Source organism: Rattus norvegicus, chromosome 3, assembly GCF_036323735.1.
Source record: "Rattus norvegicus strain BN/NHsdMcwi chromosome 3, GRCr8, whole genome shotgun sequence".
Lineage (NCBI taxonomy): Eukaryota > Metazoa > Chordata > Mammalia > Rodentia > Muridae > Rattus > Rattus norvegicus.
Window position 1 is genome coordinate 163,981,245 of NC_086021.1, and position 22,231 is coordinate 164,003,475.

The window sequence follows — 22,231 nt, forward strand, 5'->3', positions numbered from 1 at the left end:
CGTCATGTAGAAAGTCTGTGGGAGTACCTTCTTGATTGTTAATAGATGTGGAAGGGTCCAGATCACTGTGAGCAGTGCCACCATGGACAGGTAGTGGTCCTGTTTTGTATAAAATTGCTGGCTCAACTGAGTATCGTGGTGCATGCTTTTAACCTCAGAACTTGAGAGCCAGAGGCAGGTAGATCTCTGTGAATCTGAGACTAGCCTGGTCTACATAGTAAGTTCTGGGGCCAGCCAAGGCTACATATGAATACCTTGTATCAGAAAACAAAACAAAAGAATACTCCCCCCTCCACTGCCCCAGTAAAAAGAACACTGGTTAAGCATGAGCTAGTCCCCAACTTTCCTTCAAGGTCTCTGCTTCAGTTCCTGTCTCCAGGTTCCTGTTTGACCTTCTACCCTGGTTTCTCTCAGGGACAGGTAGGAGTTGTAAGATGAAACAAACCTGTTCTCCCCAAATCATTTTTGGTCAAGGTGACTTATGAAATCAACAGAAGGCAGACTTGAATAGCGATGTAGCAGGTTTGAGCCATCCTGGCCTACAGGAGACGCTGTCAACACGCAAACAAAGCTAAGTAAATTAAATAGTAACAAGAACGTGGAGCAAACGCAACTCACATCTGTCAGGTCTGGGGGCTTTAAGTTGGTAAGTCAGCTTCTTGTAAGTTAGTAAGTTAGCTCTTATTTAGGGATGCTGACGGGAGACATACCTTTTAGGTCCATACCTTTATTACTCACTGCACAGAAAGACACAAGAGGAGTTTGCATCCATTTCTTCTGCTCACCACACCCCCAAGTACGATCTGAACAATACAGAGGGCCAGATGAACGAATGTCACACTCATGGTGACACGGACCACAGGAGAGGAGCCTGCAACCCTGGCTTCTTGTCCTAAGGAAATTATCAAGGCTGCTGATGCTGCTGGGGGAGAAAATGATTGAGATGAAGCAAGGCTCGTGCCTGCATTCCTGATTCCTCTGGAGAGTGAGCCGGCCTGTCAGGACCCATGGAACATGTCTCTCACCTACCCCTGATTCTGTGTCACAGTGCCTTCCGGCAGATTCTTTTCTCATGATTAGTTGGCAGGATCAGGAGTTCAAGGTCGTCCTCAGCTGCTAGAGTGATTTCTCAGGAGCCTGGACTACAGGGCCTCTCTTTTGTTAATCCTGCTGAGAGTGGAGGCGGTGAAACCTGCTTGCTATTGGTAGGAAAGCAAAGTAGTCCACTACTCTGGGAATCAGAATGAAGATTCCTTACCAAGTTAAATTAGAACTCCCAAAGACTCATCTCTACCACTCCTGGGTATATATCTGAAGGAGTCCCAATCATCCTTCTGCTAGTGACACCTGCAAGCGAGTGCACAGTTCACAACTATTCACAACAATTCACAATAGTACGACTACTCACAAATGCCGAGTCACTCGGTCAGCCTAGGTGCCCATAACAGCTGAATGAATAAAGAAAACAGGCAGTGTTACTATGCCACGAGAAAGAATACAATTATATCGCCTGTAGGAAAATGGACGGAACTGGAGATCATGTTAAGCAAAATAAGCCAGACTCAGAGACACAAGTATCTCACGTTTTCTCATAGTGTGGCGGGGCGTCCACCAGAGAAGCCTGCTATGATATGGGCTTAAGCCAATGAAAAGTCTTTATTAGCGAGCTGGCCAGTGACTACACTAGGTGTTTGGGATCCCAGGGAAGCAACGAGTCTTTTCCACGGTGAACTTTAAAGCATAAAAAATATATTCTGGATTGACATACTTCCGTTAACAAGAATAGTTAGCCAGAAGCAGAACTACAGAAGCCAAAAGCTTAGTTTGTTTGATGGTGTTGCCAGAACTGTGAGCTTTGGTGGATTGGGCCTTTGTTTTAATTTTAGCAGATGGTGCTGTCTACATGCTGAGTTTTATGATCTGAATGGTATTTCCCTCATTGAATCAATTGTGCCAAGGTCTGAGGGCCTGTTACTATATGTGGAATCTAGAAAAGATAAGGGGTCATGTAAGTGTAAGTTAGAGAGGGTACTATTAGGAGAAAAGAAGAGGAGATTCAGAGCAAAGAGAGAAGGTGATCTATGAGAGGAATAGGGGTTCATAAATGGAACCTATTATTCTGTACAATTAACATAGACTAATAAAAGTTTTAGGACTGGGATTTGATTCATCCTATTTACAAACCAATGCATTAAACGTTGCTGTTTTAGGAATGCTGGTAGACTAACAACAGGACTCAGAGGTTCAAATCAAAGGTCATGTTTCCTACACTGCAAATACCACAAGCATGCTTACCTTGGTATCCACGCCCTTTGAGTGCTGGAGAGGTCATGTGGATGGTCCAGGTAGACACACCACATACAGTAGATTACATTATAGGAGAGGAACCTAGATGTGATGGTATATGCTCAGTCCAGGGAGTGGCACTATTTGGAGGTATGATCTTGTTGAGATAGGTGTGTCACAAGGGTGTGTAGACCCTTGTCCTAACTGCCTGGAAGCCAGTCTTCTAGTGGCCTTCCATAAAGATGTAGAACTCTCAACTCCTGCCAACTCCTGCCGCACCATTCCTCTCTGGATGCTGCCATGCTCCTGCCTTGATGATCATGGACTGAACCTCTGAACCTGTGAGTCAGCCCCAATTAAACATCATCCTTATAAGAGTTGCCTTGGTCATGGTGTCTGTTCACAGCAGTAAAACCCTAACTAGGACACTAGAGCTTGGAAAACCTGCCAGTTTATAGCAAGCAGTGGAGTAAGCCTGGGTTTTATTCCAGAGAGTAACAATACCAAGCTTGCCCCCAACACACAAGCACAGTCCTGAGAAATGACCTAGGTGGATGGTCGTCAGTCCTCTATACTCTTGGCACACCTAGCGAGACAATGCTGGAAGGTAGCCTCACAACCTTATATTGATGACAGGTGTACAAATGGTATAGTTTTCCTGAAAACTTGGCAGCTTCCAGTATATACCTAGTACGTGACCCAGCCATTCCACTCCTATGGATCTGCCCAGGAGAAATGAAAGTATATCTCTGCACAAAGCCTCCTACATGAGTATTAATATTCATGTAAGCTTTATTTGTAACAGCTAAGAACTAGAAATGTCTTAAATTTCTTTGAACACGTGCAGGGATGAACAGATGGGATATCCATGCAGGAGATTACTACTCAGCCATAAAACGTAGGGGGTGAACTATTGATATAGACAATAACATAGAAAGGCTGGTGCATGCTAGGCAATCAGTCTACACTGAGCTGTGTCCCCAGCTCTTAAACAATACTTAGCCCAAGTGTGGTGGCACACACCCTTGACAGTCCTTAGAAGGCAGAAGCAGGTATGTATCTGTGAGTTCTGTATAGAGAGTTCTAAGCCAGACAGGGGAGAGAAAAATAAATTAAAAAAACTGTTTTAAAGACAGATGGAAGCCGGGCATGATGGTACATGCTTTTAATCCCAGCACTCAGGAGGCAGAAGCAGGCAGATCTCTGAGTTTGAGGCCAGCCTGATCTACAGAGCAATATCCAGGACAGCTAGGGAAACAGACAGAGAAAACCTGTCTCAAAAAACAAAAACAAAATAAAGATAGATGATAAATAGATAATAAAGACAGAAATAGATGATAGATAGATAATAGATAGATAGATAGATAGACAGACAGACAGACAGACAGACAGACAGACAGATAATAAAGGTAGATGGGAACCTGGACCAGGAGGACTTGGCTCATTTCAATCTTATAAACCACAGTTATAATTGAATTTGATTCCAAGGACTAAATTCAGAGGCTCTCAATAGATAACATGATTCTCCCTTGGTAGCGTGATGTCCCTCTTTCTTTCTTTCTTTTTTTTTTTAAGGGCATATGTGGTGCATTGTGAGGAAAGTAAATTTGAAAGAAAATACGTTCAAATGATTGTATGATTGACTTGTGGTTAGTTAAGGGTATTCAATTTCTAGAAGTCAATCTTTCTCCTTGATTCTTGTACATTTTAATAATGAACATATATAAAACACCAGTTTTTCTAAGCAAAAAAGCAAAACCATCATTTTATGGACTAAAAAGAATGGCATTGAACTTCTCTTTGATTTTGAAATACTGTTTAAGAGAAAAATATCTGGGATGCTGCTCAAGTTTGGGCCCAGCTTTATTGGTTTTATAGCCACAAACTCTGGATCTCTCTAAATTCTGATCCCCTCATCTGTGGAATGCTAGCATCTAGAGCTACTGTGGAGACTGAGTGAGGGAATGCGTGTTTACCACAAAGCCCGCCAGACAGTAAATTGTCAATTAATTGAATGATTTTATTATCGTTATCCGGAGTTTGACAAGCAGGTTGTGTCATTGGCTTTTTAACAAATCAGAATATGATCCTAAACACAGGGTGCACTTACATATTCGAGTTAACATATTTATAGTAGGTGAACAAAACGTCTTGTGAAACAAAATCAAAAAGTCAGACACGGGGCTGGGGATTTAGCTCAGTGGTAGAGCGCTTACCTAGGAAGCGCAAGGCCCTGGGTTCGGTCCCCAGCTCCGAAAAAAAAAAAGAACTAAAAAAAAAAAAAAAAAAAAAAAGTCAGACACATGACCCATATCAAGATAGGCTTAGTAATAGGAAGAGGGAGATGAGTACAAGGTCAGCCTCACTACAGAACGAGTTCAAGGCCGACCTATACTACATGAGAGCCTGTCTCAAAACAAACAATTAAGTAAGCATAAACAACAAAACAGAATCAAAAGAATCCGTTTAATACGGAATGTTGCGGGGGACAGGGTTCAGCCTGCTGTAGAATTTCCAGTCAGTGCAATTTAAATTAAATTACGTGAAGGTAACTTTGGACTTAAGGGGACTAGTGTGAATCTTCACCTCACCACAATTCTGTGTAATAACAAAAGGCGCCCTCCAATTCCCTGAATCTGCTTCCTATTCCATATAAACTGAAAGGTCAGACAAGGCCAACTTGGAAGCCTCAGGTTTTGTTTTGTTTTGTTTTTTAAATTCATTTCCACTTTCAATATATTGTGTTCTTTAATATAGTAATGTTGCATATCAACAAGGAAGTCACATAAGACTAACATGTATTAGAAGGAATAACCTAGAGATCATAAGATCATCAAAGAAGGGGCTGGGGATTTAGCTCAGTGGTAGAGCGCTTGCGTAGCAACCGCAAGGCCCTGGGTTCGGTCCCCAGCTCTGAAAAAAAGAAAAGAAAAAAAAAATCATCAAAGAAAAAGGTGGCATTTGAAGTGCCAATCTTTCAGTTTGGTTCCACATTGCCGCAATGCCTGGTAGGCACGGCAACAGTGTTGAGATTTTCCAGACCTTTTCCAGAGTTAAGTGATTTTTTTTTTTTTAAATTCGTGCATTGCTTATGTTGATGATTTTTTTTTTTTTGGCACGAGTCTCCCTTACTCCCAAATTCACAGAGTGTCTTAGACTAAATACATAGGGAATTTCATGCACCATTTGTAAATCAACATTTAAAATAATATTTTCGTTGAATTATCGGTAAATTATTTCCTTTTTTTTTTGGAGCTGGGGACCGAACCCAGGGCCTTGCGCTTGCTAGGCTATTTCCTTCTTAATTTTGATTGAAAACAAATATTATTGGAGATATGTAAGGTAGCAAATTTACCACTTAAGTTCAAACTTGACTGTAATTAAATAAAACCATAAACAATATACATCTATATTGTATATTAGATAGTATATGTTATATACATGTCATATAGTATAAATATATATACACTATAGTAACTGTTTTAATATGTAGATGCTTATACATAGTAAAGTATATGTTATATCCTATGTATACTATAGTATCTATCCTATGTAAGCTATAGTACTAATAGAGTACATGTATCTAGATAGGAATATATGCATATATAATAGCAGGGTCTTCCACACACAGAGCTGGCTCTTTAGCAGATTGGTTTTGAGCTTTTCTGAGTGTTTTCTACACTACTTCCTGGAGTGGCCTGGAGTGACGATCCCATCCACACTAAGTAAAGATCCCTTTTCCCTACACCATCTCCAGTATTTTTTTTTCTTGGATATTTTTTTATTTACATTTCAAATGTTATTCCCTTCCCCGGTTTCCCGGCCATAAGTCCCCTATGCCATCCCCCTCCGCGGAAGTCTCAGTTCATTAACGCATTAATTCTCAAATCCCATGTTTAGTCATCTTTCAGTGGGCATGCATTTCCCATTTTAGCACCAGGCCCTATGCTACGAACTAGAAAATTAAATGCACTTAAACATCTCTGTGCACATGATGAGTCTTACACTTTGAAACAGAGTATATTTGTTTTCTAAGCCAAGTACAGATTGCCGTGAGAGAAAAAGGAAGCTCTTACCAGCGTGAAGATGTGTTGCGGCGGCAACTAGGTTGACATTTGTGGCTCATTCTGTCCCAGCTTGTAACTAAGAACCCAAATAGCGAGCAGTAGTGCTGACCCACAGTAAGTTCACAAGTCTGGAAGACCCATGTGAGATCTGGCGGACGTGCGTTCCTAGTCATTAGCCATTGCTACGTCTCTCAACAACTTATGAGTCAGCTGGGTCTATAGAAATGAGGAAATGGTCAGGGTGGGATCATCTGTCATTTGGTGCCTCAGATGGATGGCCCTTTATCCCAGCAGTCCCTGAGATGGCATGAAACCTTTTCCTAAGGGTTTTCTCTTCGTCACTGAAAACAGACATTTTCTTCTACTCTCAGCGTCGACTCACACTCTGAGACACCAGGTTGGAGAATCCTGAGGCAGGTTCCCCGAACTCTCCCCCATTGTTTCTGAGACAAACTGAGACTGCCCGTTCCGTGATACCTCTGGAGTTCATGGCCTCAGGAGAGATGGAGCAGAAATGAAGCCAGGACTTGGTGCAGAGCTGAAGTCCTGGACTGGTGTTGATGACCAGTTCAACACCTGGGGACTCACGGTCTTGGCCCTGACTCACAGTGTGACTGCAGGTGACACCAATCATTTCTGCTCCTCTCTTCAGTTGGAAAAAAAAAAAAAACCAAGACAGGATTTCACTGTGTAGCCCTGGCTGTCCTGAAACTCACTCTGTAGACCAGGCTGGCCTCAAACTCATAAAGAAGCCTCTGCCCCTGCCCCACCCCTGTCCCGCCCCTGCCCCACCATGCTAGGATTAAAGGTATGGATTACCATTGCCTGGCTCTTCAGTTGAAATATCTGCCTGTTTCTTCTTGGACAGAAGAACTCTTTAAAATTAAGAACAAAATGTATTTTCTTTGTTTTCCCTATAGGATAAGTTCAAGGCTGTATACTTAATGTAGCTAAGAGTATATTAGTATTATTAATCATTTAAACAAGACCTTCTGTTTTGATTATGTTTATAGATACATTTGTCTTGAAAGTATACTGCATTTTGTTTTAGCTTTTCCATTCAACAAACTTAGCACCCACTAAACCAGGTACAAGGTCTAGTCCTCCATTGATAATCAACCGAGTCCCAGACCACAGGTGGGCAAAATGATATTTTAATCTACAAGGAGACTGATACGGTAGTATGTATCTTTAATCCCAGCACTTGGGAGGCACAAGGAGGTAGAGCTCTGTGAGTTTGAGACTAATCTAGTCTACACAGAGAATCCCAAACCAATCAGGACTACACAGTGCAATATTGTACCAGTAAAAGGAAAACACAAGCAAACAAACCCAAGCTACAAACATGGGAAAGGGAAGAGAATGAGTGTGTGTGCCAAAGTAGACAGGAAGAGGTCTAGCTGCAAAAATATCAAAGTGACTCTAACAAGCCTAGAAAGAGGATGCTTGGCCACTCAAGAACGATGTAGCCATTCTGGAGAGGTGGTCTTCCTTGAGTTAAGTACCAAAGCATCTGAAGAAGTCGTCTCTTCCACTGCCATTTTTAAATAATCTCAGAACTGCTGGAACCCATGAGAACAATCTCTGCAACTGACGAATGTGTCAAATCCAACAAGAAACCATGTCTGGGTGTGTCTGTGCATACCTGTAACCCCAGCATTCAGAAACGGGGTGCCACGTACCTGAGAGGTTCCTGTAGGGCAGTGAGGGAGTGAGGAAAAAAAATCAGACATCAGGACACAGGAAGAAAAGTTGAACTCCCCCCCCCCAAAAAAAAAGAAAAGAAAAAAAAGGGGGGTTGGGGATTTAGCTCAGTGGTAGAGTGCTTACCTAGCAAGCGCAAGGCCCTGGGTTCGGTCCCCAGCTCCGAGAAAAAAAAAAAAAAAAGAAAGAAAGAAAAGCTGAACTCGGAGGACTGAGCTCTCTGATACAGAGGCTGCCCAGCCTGGAAGCTCAGATTTTTATTATACAGTTGAAAAAAGAGGTAAGATATGAACTGGAGGCAACTTAACTAATCTTAGTAGGAACAACGTCTGAAGGAAGGAACAAGAGTCTTCAGACCATTACCATGGGGTTGGGGGTGGGGCGCTAGGGTGGATATTTTCTGCACTCACTATTAACGTTCACACTCAGACCAGGAAGCTTCGAAGGACCTACCATTTCCTTGAGTTTAACCCCTGGAAAAGCTTTGCTATTTTTCTCCTGGGTCTGAGGCATTAGGGTACTTGGCATGGATGTGCCCGAGTCAACCGTAAACATAAGTCAGGACTAACACACTTAGGGCTTCCTCCACGTCCCACAGTGGAAACAGGAAGACCATGAGTCTGAGGTCAAGCTGGTATACATAATAAAATCTCGTCCAAAAACTTTTAAAAAAGGAAACAAAATGAAATAAAACCCATGAATAAAAGGCTTTATTTGAGAATTAAAAACAAAGGATAATTTCACAATCCGAAACATAAACACACAGGCTTCTGATAGGTCAAGTCCTAAGTACAAAGGAAATAAGGCTAAGGCTTGACTGGGGAAAGAGAAAAGCTAACAAGGCCGTTTCGATGTGAACCACATCAACATCTGCCGCCCTTTCGACAGAGCGGAAGGTCCGAAGTTGGCTGCAGTACTAGGAAACACTGGGTTTAAAGCCCTAGCGGTACCGAACATGCCACACAATTCCTGGAGCAGGTGTTTGACTCCTGCGACTTTAGGCCTGTCGCCTCGGTCTTACCAATCACCTGGCTGGGGGGTCCTTTTGCTCTGCCCAAACAAGCAAGCAGCTCTGTGAGTGCTGGCCTTAGGGCTCCACTGTTTCCACTACCTCAATAGGCAGGTAGGAGCTGCGGCGGGCCACACCCACTTAGAGCAGACCTCTGGTGTTAGGACCCTTAATCTTTTTTTTTTTTTTTTTTGGTTTTTTTTTTTTTTTTTCGGAGCTGGGGACCGAACCCAGGGCCTTGCGCTTCCTAGGTAAGCGCTCTACCACTGAGCTAAATCCCCAGCCCAGGACCCTTAATCTTATCAACGCCACAACTCTTGTATGGCTCTAGGACATCCACAGTCCTTAGCTCTTAACATTAGAGTTACTCCTGTTGGCCTGCGATCCGATGGCCCTGAAGGTGTGGGGGAACTTCTAGAGGCCAGGACCTACAGTTTTTCTTCTCTGGTTCCTTTCATCCTTCAACCTGGACTCCTCCTCGGCTTCTCTTGCCACCTCTTTGCTTCCGCTGCCGCTGCCCTTCCTTCCGGCTGTTTCTGAACTGTTCAGTGGACCGACCGCTTTGCCATTGACTGCTCAGGGATCACTCACTGCCACCGCCTCTTCTGTTGCCCCACTTGTTGTCCCTGCTTCTTCTTCCTCTTCTTTCTTTGTGTAACAGAAGAAGAAAAGAGCACTGGGAGGCGGGGAGGGGTTGGGGGTAGGGGAACCCTTTGTGTTTGAACTCATGGTGCAGTAGGAGGCGAGGCAGCTCAGGAAAGCGTCTCCCAGCCGCTAGCTATGTGAGCCAGGACCCTTCACCTCTATAGCCACAGAAGAGGCGTTTGGACCAATCACAGCCTGGCGTCTTTAGCAAGAGTCACAGTCGTGGAGGTTTGTACTTGCACCATAGATTTTCTCCTTGCTGGGACAGACTACCTGACAAAGGCAATCCAAGGAAGGAAAGGTTTGTCTTGGTTTACCCTCGGAGGGTACAGTCCATCACCACGGCAGGGAGCTGAGGCAGTCACATTGCATCTGAAGTCAGGAGGCAGAGGGATGAATGTTGCTCTCTCACCGTGAAATCCTAGACCGCAGCCCAGTCGTTTGTTTCCAAGTGGCTATAAATCCCATGAAACTTTCAACGCAATTGAACCATCCCGGCCTTGCCTCTTTAGCATCAGTTACAGACGTGTCTCTGCTAGGCAAGCCCGGGAAAGTGCTCTCCTTCTGGCTGAGGTAGACATTATTGCCGGCTCACCTAGATTTCTCCCATCTCCCAGGATGTTTCTACTCAAACATCCCTGGCTGAAGCCATGTCTTCGGGATCTGAGACATTCAGCTAGGATTATCACATATTCTTCCCAGGGCATGTTCTAGGGGGTGTTCAAAATGGCGCTGCCATTTGATTGATACTCTTATTGCCACAGAGGAAAAATCTGACAGCCGTCAATTAGGGAGTCATGCCTCATCCCACGCATCTTTGCTTATTTATAGGAAAATAAACATCAGAAGAAGTGCTTACAGCAGTAACACAAATAGTGATTTTAAAAAAACAACAGATTTTTAAAGTGGCAAACAGCAGCCCAGAGCCCCGGGGAGAGAGGTGTGTCTTTCTCAACTCTGTCATCAGGGCTCAAGTCCAGTGTTACAGGAATAACTTAAATTTGTATAACACATCTTCACAATTCTTTTTTTTTAATCGGATTTATTCCTTTAGTTTTATGTGTCTGGCCCTCATGTATGCCTTCATGCACCATGTGGTCATGCCTTTGTGCTTGAGGTCAGAAATGGTGAGACCATCAGATCCCCTGGAACTAGAGTTAAGAGATGGCTGTGAACCATCCTGTGGGTGCTGGGAATCGAATGGTCATCCATGGCTCCTGGGAACAGCAGTGAAAGCTCTTAACTGCTGAGCCAACTCTCCAGCCCAAATCTCCACAATTCTTACAGATTTTATCTCTTCAAAGCAGGGATCCCATACCTTACCCTGTTCCACGTCCCCTTCAGGTGCTTGTTTTAGCTGCAGAGCCTATAACCCAGTAGGTGTTGGGCGGAGCCCATATAACAGTACAGTCTACAAATGCCTGACCCGACGCCACACCACTGGAGCAGACAGAGCCGAGAGAGTGGCGTACTCAGAGAGCAGCGTACTCAGCGTTTGAGGGTGTAGCAGCCCATGTATCTTGGTTTGAAGTCTTTTGAATTTGACACCGTAAAGTCATTAAGCAAATTTCAGATTCATGAATGATGATAATTGCTGGGCTTGGTAAGGTGGGGCAGAAGGATTGTAAACTTATAATCTGCGTGGGATATAAGAGGAGTTCAAGGCCAGCCTGGATAACTAAATAAGACCCCATCTTAAAATGAAAAGTAAAGAGAGAGGAGCCAGGGGTGTAGCTCAGTAGTAGGGCTCTTGCCTAGAATGTTTGAGAGCTTGAATGCAGTCCTCAATCCCAGGGAGCAAAACGTTGGTAAAGTCTTGGGGATATCAGGGCTGGAGAGAGGTTCAGATGAGTTGGAGCGCTCTTCCAGAGGACCAGGGTGTGCTTCCCAGCACCCAGGTCAGGTGGTTCACAACCACTTGTTTGGACCCAGTGAATCCAAAATTCTGTTCTGATCTCCTCTGACACACTTCTACTCATAAGCACATATCCACATATGGACACACACATCGACATGAGACTAACGATAAAATCCTTTTTTAAAAAGGCTTTGGAAACATCGTGTTCCAGTAGAATGAACTCTGCAAGCTTAAGTGTAGACTCTGATCAGATTTACTTTAGGCTTTGGGTCCAACTGGATAATGAATATTTAGGATATAGAAAATAATTCCCCTTTATATCCCTGTCCTCCCCCACACAACATAATGGCTGCTGTACGGTAGGTGGTGTTTATGTAAATGGTTGCCCAGATTTTATACTGTTCACATTTGTGAGACATACTGTGATAATTAGGTTTGCTTTATTGTCCCCAAAGATGGCTTGAGGCTAGGACTGGTCTCTGTTTCTTAACTTTTAATGCCTTTACTCTTGCAAAACCAAAATTTATTATTCCGTTGCTGCTCTGGCTAAAATTCTTCACTATACTTCTTGGCTTTTTCCAGTGCATAGTTGACACTCGATATAAAATTGTTATGTTGCAACATGGTGCTTGTTTTAAAAATAATAAAACTTTCTTCTTCACTATCAAGATCAAAAAAGACTTTGTCACCTACAAGCCAATCAGGATACTAGAGACCTCTGTCATGGTAGTGCCCTTTGGGGCAAGGCACTAGTCAATTACAATGTAATCCAAGCTGCCTTTACTATTACACCACCTTCTCTAGAAAACCCTCTGTGTTTATAACGTCGGCCCACAACCTAGCTTCCCTACTCCCTGCCTTGAGCCTGCCCTGCACCCCTGCACCCCTGCCCTCAGCCTGCCCTGAACCCCTGTCCTGAGCCCCTGCACTGAGCCTGCCCTGAACCCCTGCCCTGAGCCCCTGCCTTGAGCCCCTTCTGAGCCTGCCCTGCACCCCTCCCTGGGGGTCACCCTGGGGTCTACACTTCCATCCTTTCCGTTGTCTCGCTGCCACAACCAACCGATATGAATCTCACTCTTTCAAATCTATAGAATCTTTAAAGTCTCTAGCATTTAATGTTATTTAATTACTAACTCTCCTACAACCTTTCCAAGTCATGTTTCAGCCTTTGCTTCCAAACCTTTGGTACTGGGGGAACAGAACCTCAATGCACAACCCAGCCCATCTTAGGACAATTTTAATCATAAAAACTTTTTTTAAAAATTTCAATCATATTTTTCTTTTGAGATAGGGTTTCTCTGTGTAGCCTTGGCTGTCCTGGAACTCTCTCTGTAGACCAGGCTGCCTTGAACTCAGAGATCTTTCTGCCTCTGCCTCCTGATTGGTGGGATTAAAGGTATGTGCCACCATGCCTAGCTAAAATCCTTCTTTATATTGTAAGTTATTTCCTTGAAGATGTACTCGGTAAATAATGGTTAACACAGACTTAGTGCTGTGCCGCGCCCTGGGCTAAGCGTCAGACATGTGATAAGTAAGACACTCCTATCAGAGCCCATGGTGAGAACTCGGAAGCCTGGCATCCCAACTACTGGTGGGAATGAAGAGATCAGAAACTTTCACACGTTCCTATGGGATCGTAATTCAGCACAAACCCTTTAGCAGAGCAATTTGGAAATATCTAATAAAATTTAAAACATACTTACCCTCCCCTTCTGGCAGTGCTCCAAAGGAATGAAGTATAAATATCAGGAGCATGAATTAATAGAAATCATAACAGAATAAGCTCAAAGAAAGAAAAAAGTAATAAAAAGAGGTAAATTAAGAGAAAGGAAGGCAGTGTCCCATAGAGGAGGTTGGCAAAGTCCCAAACGGATGTCTCTGATTCAAGGGCTACAAAGGCTAGAGGAGGAATGCCACAGCAGGTGAGTGTTTGCCTAATGTGCACCAGGCCCTGGCTTCTGTCCCCAGCACTATATGAACTAGCCATGGTGACTGTTCTAGTTTGCTTTCTTGCTGCTTTGATAAACACTGTGACTTAAAGAAACCTGAGGGAAGAAAGGGTTTCTTTCAACTTACAAATCTTTTAAGTCTTCGAGAGCGAGGGAGGGGAGTCGGGGTAGGAATTCAAGCAGACACTAAAACAGAAACCACAGAGGAGTGCCCGCTTGGGCTTCCCGTTTGGGACTTTGTCAACCTCCTCTATGGGAAGCTTCCTCTGTCCATGCTGTTAGCTCTCTTATCCACAGAACTGGTATCTGTCACAGTGGGCGGAGTCTTCCCACATCAGTCAAATCGGTGCTCCATAGACATGCCTGAGCAGGACAAGCTAATCAAGCAGAGTTTCCAGGTGAGGTTCCCTCTTCCTGGGTGACTCTGGGTTGTGTCAAGTTGAGAGAAAGCTAACCAAGAGATTGGTGCAAGGCTGTAATTCTATCACAAAAGAGGTAAAAGCAAGAGGACCAGAAAATTCCAGATCATTTGAGGCCAGTCTGGGATACAGGAGATGCTATGGGGGAGGGAGACAAAAATGAAATAAACACTTTTATAAATTATTAAAGACGATCTCGCTACTTCTCCTCACGAATGCCAAGCGACAAGATAAACAAAATACAAAAGAAGAAAGCACACGTTTTACAGTCCAGGGTGAGAGGTCACATCTGTAATCCCAGTGCAAGCCAGCCAGAGCTTTCGAGTGAGTTCAACAACAGCTGGGGTCACAGAGTGAAACCCTGTTTCACAAAACCAAAAGTCAAACAAACAGAAGACTCCCACTGCTGTGGTGCTGCCTCAGACTGTTTCACATCCTATGGAAGGTAACGACCGGTGCGGACAGTCTCAAGCCAGGAAATGTGGAAATGTGAGAAGTAGATAGAAGAAGTGAAAAATCTTAATTGTCCTAAGACAATAAAATAAATCGAGTTATAGGCCACATTCTAAACAATGCACTCTGATCAGCCTAGGTTGATAAGTTCTACTAAAAGCAAAGAGAAAGTGTGTGTGTGTGTGTGTGTGTGTGTGTGTGTGTGTATGTGTGTCTGTGTGTGTGTGTGTGTGAACAATATATTCATATACAACGTTTCCGGAAAAATGTAAAGAAAAAGACAGGGGGAGCCATGGCTTAGCAATTAAGGAGGCATGCTATTTTTGCAGAGGACCTGAGTTCAGTTCCCAGCACCCATGTTTGATGCTTACAACCTCTTATAACTCCAGCTCCAGGGGGATCAGACATTTCTGGCCTCAAAGACAGAATTGAATTTTTAAAAACTCTTTAAAGGAGAGACAAATGTAGGAAATTAGCTCAATGGGAAAGCACTTTCCTTGCATACAGCAAAGCCCTGGGTTCAATCCCTCTCACAGGGGGAGGGGCATTTAGCTCAGTAAAATAAAGAATAAGTGAAATGATTTTAGATATTAGACAACTGGATCTAGCAATCTATAAGAGACTTAAAATGACATCCTGAATTTGTATTAGAAATGCAAGATATATTTAATAAAGGAATTAATTTAATTCACCCCATTAACGGATTAAAAAAGAAAAATTATTTGATTCTACCAACTTGATAAAGAAAAAAATAGAACATCTATTTGTGACTTGTTTTTTATATTTCTCTCTCTCTCCCTCTGTATGTGTGTGTGTGTGTGTGTGTGTGTGTGTGTGTGTGTGTGTGTGTATGTGTGTGTGTGTGCTCAAGAGAGTGCATCATGGCATGGATGGACAGCATATGGGAGTCATTTCTCTCCTACCATATAGATTCCAGGAATTACACTCAAGTTATCAGGCTTAGTAGCAAGTGCCTTTTCCCACTGAGCCTACCTCTCTGGCCCCTCTTTCTGATTTTTTAAAAAACTACTTTTTATCCTTTATGTATATATTACATGTGTGTATGTCTGTATATTGCATGTGCCTAAGATTAGGGGTATCCCATAGAGCTGAAGTTATGAGCAGTTGTGAGCTCCCTGATGTGGGTGCTGGGATTTGAACTCAGGTCCTCTGCAGGAACAACACATATTAACACATATCTTAACCTTTGAGCCATCTCTCCAACCCCCATGATTCTTTTTAAGGCAATAGAAAAAATTCTTCTTGATCTAACAAAGGAAAGAGACCTGGGTGGTGGTATACACCTATAATCAAAGCACTTGGCAGGAAGAGCAGGAGTTCAAGATCACCCTCAGGGACACAGGGGATTTGAGGACAGCCTAGGACCACATGAAGCACTGTCTTGGAAAAGGGGTGATGAGTGGACAGTTGTACAAGCAAGAAGACTATGGTTCAGGGGTTGGGGATTTAGCTCAGCGGTAGAGCGCTTGCCTAGCAAGCACAAGGCCCTGGGTTCGATCCCCAGCTCCGAAAAAAAAAGAAAAGAAAAAAAAAAAGAAGAAGAAGAAAAAAGAAGACTCTGGTTCAGATCCCCAGCACCCATGTGAAAACTGGATAGGCTGGTAAACATTTCTTCCCCTGGCACTTTGGGAGGCAGAAACAAGAGGATGCCTGGAATGTACTGACCAATCAGATCTAGGTAAACTGGCAAGATTCCTGTACAGTGTCTCAAAGAACCAAGGTGAAGAGAATCAGGCACTTGATGCACCTGATGTGACTGACTGGCCTCCACACACATGTGCACACACACACACACACACACACACACACACACACACACACACACCTGCACACATGTGCATATACTTGACACATATGCACGCCATTTTTAGAGAGAGCTGTTCACATAAAAATGTAGTGTAGAGATAACATTTTCCTCATACTCCTTAAGATTATAAAATGTTGGAAGCATTCTCTCTGTTGAAATTCACACAAATACTTAATTGACCTAACAGCCTACTGAAGAGCCTCACCATCCCAAAAAGACAATAACAAGAAATAAAGTTGTAAGGGTAGAGGGCTGAGAGATGGCTCTCAGTAAGAGCTCTTGCTGCTCTAGCAAAGGACACGACTTCAGTTCCCAGCACCTGCATGACAGCACCAACAGTTCTTAACTCTGGTTCTAGGGAATCTGATGCCCTCGTCTGACCTCCTCAGGCACCAGGCACACACATCCTATACAGACATGTAAGCGGGAGAAACGCTCATATACATAAGAAAAAAATAAATGAGAAAAATCTTTTTAAAAGGAAAAGAAAGAAATAATCCTCATGTCCTGCTAGGGAGCTAGCATGGTGGGGGCAATGCTCTCAGATCAAACGTGAGCATCCAGGTGAAAGGTGACAGACCATAAGTACTTGAAGTCGCCCTCTTAATTCCATGCATGTGCATGCATGTGCACACATGTGCACAGACACGCTGGGGGGAAGATTCTCACATCCTTTTTGTAAACTCCATTTCTAAGTTTATGTGAACTTTTTATTCTAGACTCCTGACAATTAGCTCAAACTTTTTTAAAAAAGTTTTTTTTTTTAGTCTACATCTAACCTGTGTTGATGCCTGTAATCCCAGCACATGGAAGATAAAAGCAGGAGAAGGATCCGGAGTGAAAGCAACCCGTGGTCCAGCCTAGGCTACATAAAACACTGTCTCAAACATAAACAAACAAAGAGACAAAAAGATTCACATCATTCAGAGGATCATAAATTGTGACCTTATAAATTTTAGCTGGTTCAAGGAAAAACCCAGAGAAGAGAGGAGAGCCGCAGCCTAATCCTTCGGAGTCAGCACGAGAGCCTCTCCTTCCAGTGGTGAAAATTTGAGAAATTTGAAAATTATGAGACCAGTATTGGTAATCCCCCAAGAGAGTCTACCAATCAGGCAGACCAGGCCTCAACCATCTACCTATCTTGTTGGTTCAGTTTCTCTACCAACTGTTCCTTAGCCCACCCAGAATCTCTCAGGGAAGCTCAATTAAACCGTGCCTTGGTGGGATTTGTTTTTCCAGGTCAAGTTACTAGGCCTAGGTTTCTCTGTGTCCCCTGGGGTTAATTCTGAATTAAATCCTCATTAACTCTGCCTAAGGAGTAACCTCAGCACATCCCCTTCTCTTCCATTCTCTCCTAACCTCCATGTCAACACCAATTTCAGTTCCTAAGACTGGGGAGAAATACAGGACACGCAGACCACAGAACTTGTGGCCACTGGGATGAGTTTGAACCCACTGCATTTACTGGGCTGAAAGCAAAGGGGTGAGATGGGGAAGGTCGCTGCCAGGGACTTCTGGGGTCTTTAAAATGACGCACAGCAATGCTCCTTGCCCCTGCCACCCAAGGACAGGGAAGACATTCTGGCCCAGCTTCCCTTAGGGAGGCTGATTCGGAGCAGAGTCACTTGTACTGTAAGTAGGAGAAAACTACCATCTTTATTCTGTTGGCTTGGGGGATTCTATCTCCTTCTTCTGTACGGTTCCCATTCAGGTAGCCTGGGCTGCAGGAGATCTGGCTATAAAATAAACACTGGCCCTAACTCGAGCTGCCTTGTAGAGTATACTGTCCTCTTCTGCTTGCTGCTTTGTGCCTCTATTCAATGTGAATCTCCCAGCATCTTGCGCTTGAGGCAGAGTGAAATTTGGAACAGTGTTTATAGAATGACCAGTTGTTTTCTTACACTTTAAGTAGCCTACGTCAGGTGGCAAGCTTCCTTGGTTAGATGGCCTTCCCTCTTTGGTGGGATACATGGGAATTCAGTTGGCAACTTGGCTTCCAGACAAGGAAAGAACTTCTTCACGCAGTTCTTGGAAAAGTTACATGAGTCTATTTGATTCGCAGATGGAGGTCGGAGCTGTTAAGAGATTAGCACTAAGGATGCAAGCAACCTTTTTGCTGGCTAGCCAAGTATGCTCCCCGGTTCTCTTTACCCTGCTTTTGCCGTTCCCCAGCAGTAAAACCATAAAAAGCATATTATTCTAAGAAGTACTCCTTAGTGTCGACGTTGACCCAGAGTCACACTGGAATGCTGCTTTAGATTTTCTACAGAGAGTTGCTTGTAGGATCTGAGTTCAACCCACTCACACAGAGCAAAATTTAGCACCCAGGAATCCATCCAAATAGATTAGTTCACTTTGTGTTCATCCCAGTCAAAGCCAATCATCAAAGCGACATTTATTGCAACCCCCCCCCTTTGCCTTTATATGTGTGGAACGTTTTTAGAGTTGATACCCAGTCAGACGAGAAGTCCATTAGACGGAAGCTTGAACGATGTCTGCAATTGTGGATGAGTCTGCTACTCTTGATGACGTTCGACCTTTGTTCCGCTGTTTCCTTTGGGGGAGGCGCAGGAGGCTAAATGGAGGCCACCTTAGTGTCACTTTTGGTTTTCTTTGTTTGAGGGAGACCTTATGGACCAAGAGAACCCCAGCCCACTCCAGAAAGCTCGTTCCCAGTGTTCTGGTGGCTTTCGTGCTCTCTAGAGGTCTCATTGTATTCTGAAGGTTTGCTCAACCTACTTTCTTTGGTTCTGACTTGATCCTTTCCAGCAGAAAATTGCATCTGACATCAAAGCCCCTCCCCCCTCTGCTGTAAAGTTGTGGGGAGCTGCTGAGCTGATTGCTGACTTTGACCACACTTAGGGAGTTCAGAACACCCTCCGAGTGAAAGGAGTTCAGAGAGACTGTGCTGTCGCTCTGGTGACAGAGTACTTGCCTAATCTGTAGGAAACCTTGCGTTTGATCCCCAGCATAACATAAAACTGGACATGGCACCAGGTATGGTGGCCAACGCCTTTAATCTCTATGAGTTCGAGGCCAGCCTGGTCTACATAGTGAGTTCTAGGCCAGCCGAGGCTACATAGTGAGCCCCTGTCTCAAAGAAGAAATGAAGCCAGATGGATGTGAGGTATATGCTTGTAATCCCAACACTTGGAAGATAGAGGTGGGAGGGTCAGAGGCTCAGTCTTCTTGGCTATGAGACTGTATCTCAAACAAATGAACAACCAAATAAACGGAATCCAAAAAAATCCGAGGAGAGTATGACCACTAGGGAACAGAAGTGGAGACATGGCTTCTAAAGGTGATAAGTGAGCAGGCTGAAGGTAAGAGTCTGGGGCATTAAAGTAGCCACTTCCTCAGCTCCTACCAGCAATGTATTTCCTGTACATCAGGAATGCATGTCTGGGACCTGGGAGTCAGAGTCTGCACTAACAAGCCTAGGTAACTGTCATTGTTCTGCCTCTTGAGAAAGGCCACAGTTTCAAACCTTCTCTGCAGTGTGAACCTTGAAGCTAAGCCTGGGCCTCAGTGGAACCCTAAAGCCCAAACTACCTGAGGACACAGGAAAAAAATAACCTCAGACTCATTTTCTCCTCTCTGTTCACTCAATAGTCAACAGAAGGGCTGAGTGACAGATGTCCGTCACCTACCAAGCTAACAGTTCTGAAGTGGACTCCAGCATGGTGTCCTTTAACTCAGTTGTGACACTCTTAGAGACAGTACCCGATCTCTCAGTTAGGACATGCCCAGATGGCAGTCCTAAGCCTCAGATGGTTTTGCCCAGTGTTTAATCACCCATTAGAGATCTGGGATCTTCACAAACCCCTCCTCAGAACTCAGGACTGTTATTAAGGTATTGTGGTTTACTCTGAAGAATATCACACAGGATACTGAAGGGCAGCTGATGGAGAGGTTCATGGGGTGAGACTGAGGGGGAAAGACACCTAGATACCAACCCTCTCCAGGTGTACCACCTTCTAGAAACCTCTGTGCGATCAGCAGTCCAGCTGTTCCCTGCACCTTGTTCTTTGGAGCATCTGTTCCGTCGATACGATTGGTTAACTAATTAGTTAATTAGTTAACTAATTAACTAATTGTCCAACTTCTCCTTTAGCTGTTCTCCCCTGGAGTTGGAGGGCATCGAGCCAAAAGATCCAACACATGGCTTCTGGTCCCTCCCTAACCAGCCAGCACTCGGCGTACAAAAAAGGACGCTGCTGCTTTCTGTAGTTTCTGAGACCTAAGAGTTGTATGTATATATGTTTTACAACATCAGTGCTAGGTTTTGAGAAGAGAGAGGAGCCAGGATTCAAGGGAGACGTGCTGAGTCAGATTGTCTCCAGGCAAGAGGTTTGTTAATGCTGAAGCACTCAGGATAGCAGTGGGCTGAAGTAAGAGTTTTCAGTACTGCCAAAGCAAGGGGATAGTGTGTGTGTGTGTGTGTGTGTGTGTGTGTGTGTGTGTGTGTGTGTGCGTGTGCGTGTGTGCGTGTGTGAGTGTGTGCGTGTGCGCGTGTGAGTGTGTGTGTGCATGTGCGTGTGCGTGTGCGTGTGTGTGTGTGCGCGTGCGTGAGTGTGTGTGTGTGTGTGTGTGTGTGTGTGTGTGTGTGGTGTTTGTTGAGACAGGGTTCCCCTGTGTAGCCCTGGCTGGTCTGGAACTCACTACATAAACCAGTGTGGACTTCAACTCTTCCTGCCTCCACTTCCTAATGTAAAGGTGTCAGCCATCGCCTGACAAGGCATCTTCCCTTAAAGGTTTCTGAGGGAAAGTGAGAAATAGGCTGAGTCACCACGTGACTGTGCCACATGATAGAAGATGAAAAGGGAACCATATGTGACTTGGGATACATGGTAAGGGTCATTCATTTCTGGGTAAGAAGCATGGGGTTTGATTAATGTGTGATCCAGGCTATGCCAGCTGCCTTTGACTCCCAGGCAGCAAGGGCATTCAGTGTGCTTCTGCCCTGCTGAAAACCCTCTCTGATTAGGGCCTGCTTCTTAGCCTGTGTTCTAGAACAATCACAGCACCCACTGGCATGCCATTCCTCTTGGCACCCGTTAGGCACAATGGTTAGATTAGTCAACTTAGTCCAGAAATAGAGATATTACTCAAGAGGCCATAATAATTTTAATATTGTTAAAAATATATCCTGGTAAGAAAGAGTTTATTCAACAGTATTTCAGTCTTCCTGGTGGCTAAGGTCTATATTTCCAGATATTCGGGAAGCTAAAACAAGAGGTTCACGAGTTCGAGGCCAGCCTGGGCTACAGAATGAGTTCAAGTCCTGTCTAGGCAACTGATTAAAACCCTGTCTCAAAATAAAGTTAAAAGAGACCTGGGGATCTAATGTGGAAGTAGAATGTAGAATACTTGCCTATTGTGTGCAAGGTCCTTGGTTCAATACCCACTAAAGGAAAAAGTACTGATATAGAAGAGAGAAACTGTGCTCAACTCTGAGTACAGCAAAGGTAACTGAATAAAACAAGATAGGAAAGATAATGAGACAATGGGTGAAAACCACTTAGAGCAGAGGTTCTCAACCCGTGGGTCTCAACCTCTTTGGGAATCAAATGACCCCTTCACAGGAGTCACCTAAGACCCTCGGAAAACATGGATATTTATGTTATGATTCATAACAATAGAAAAATTACAGTCATAAAGTAACAATGAAATGATTTTATGATGGGGGGTCACCACAACATGACCTATATTAAAGGGTCGCAGCATTAGGAAGGTTGAGAACCACTGCTGTAGAGGAAACACCAGTTATAAGGAGACTCATATGAACATAATGGAATATTTGCTGAAGGCAGACAAAGGGGCTTAGGACCTTAGGTATCAGACTGTGGGAGGCGGCCAACCCGGCTTAGCAGGACTCTCACTAATCCTGTGGGCAAGACCACAGGTCAAAATCGAAACCCTGCTAAGAACAGGCCCAGAGGAACCTAGCTGAAATTGCCATGAAGAAAGTCTTGGTCAGTATCCACAGCCTTCTTCTCACTCTGCTGTTTGA

General features: G+C 44.1%; 2 non-coding genes across 2 annotated transcripts in view; both read left to right on the forward strand.

Moving 5' to 3' along the window:
• Asip (agouti signaling protein) overlaps window positions 1-22,231 on the forward strand; it is an 87,610-nt gene that overhangs the window by 47,477 nt on the left and 17,902 nt on the right. The window lies entirely within an intron of this gene.
• Window positions 15,842-15,923, forward strand: Trnaa-agc28 (transfer RNA alanine (anticodon AGC) 28). The gene has a single exon. It is a non-coding gene; the product is annotated as a tRNA-Ala (tRNA).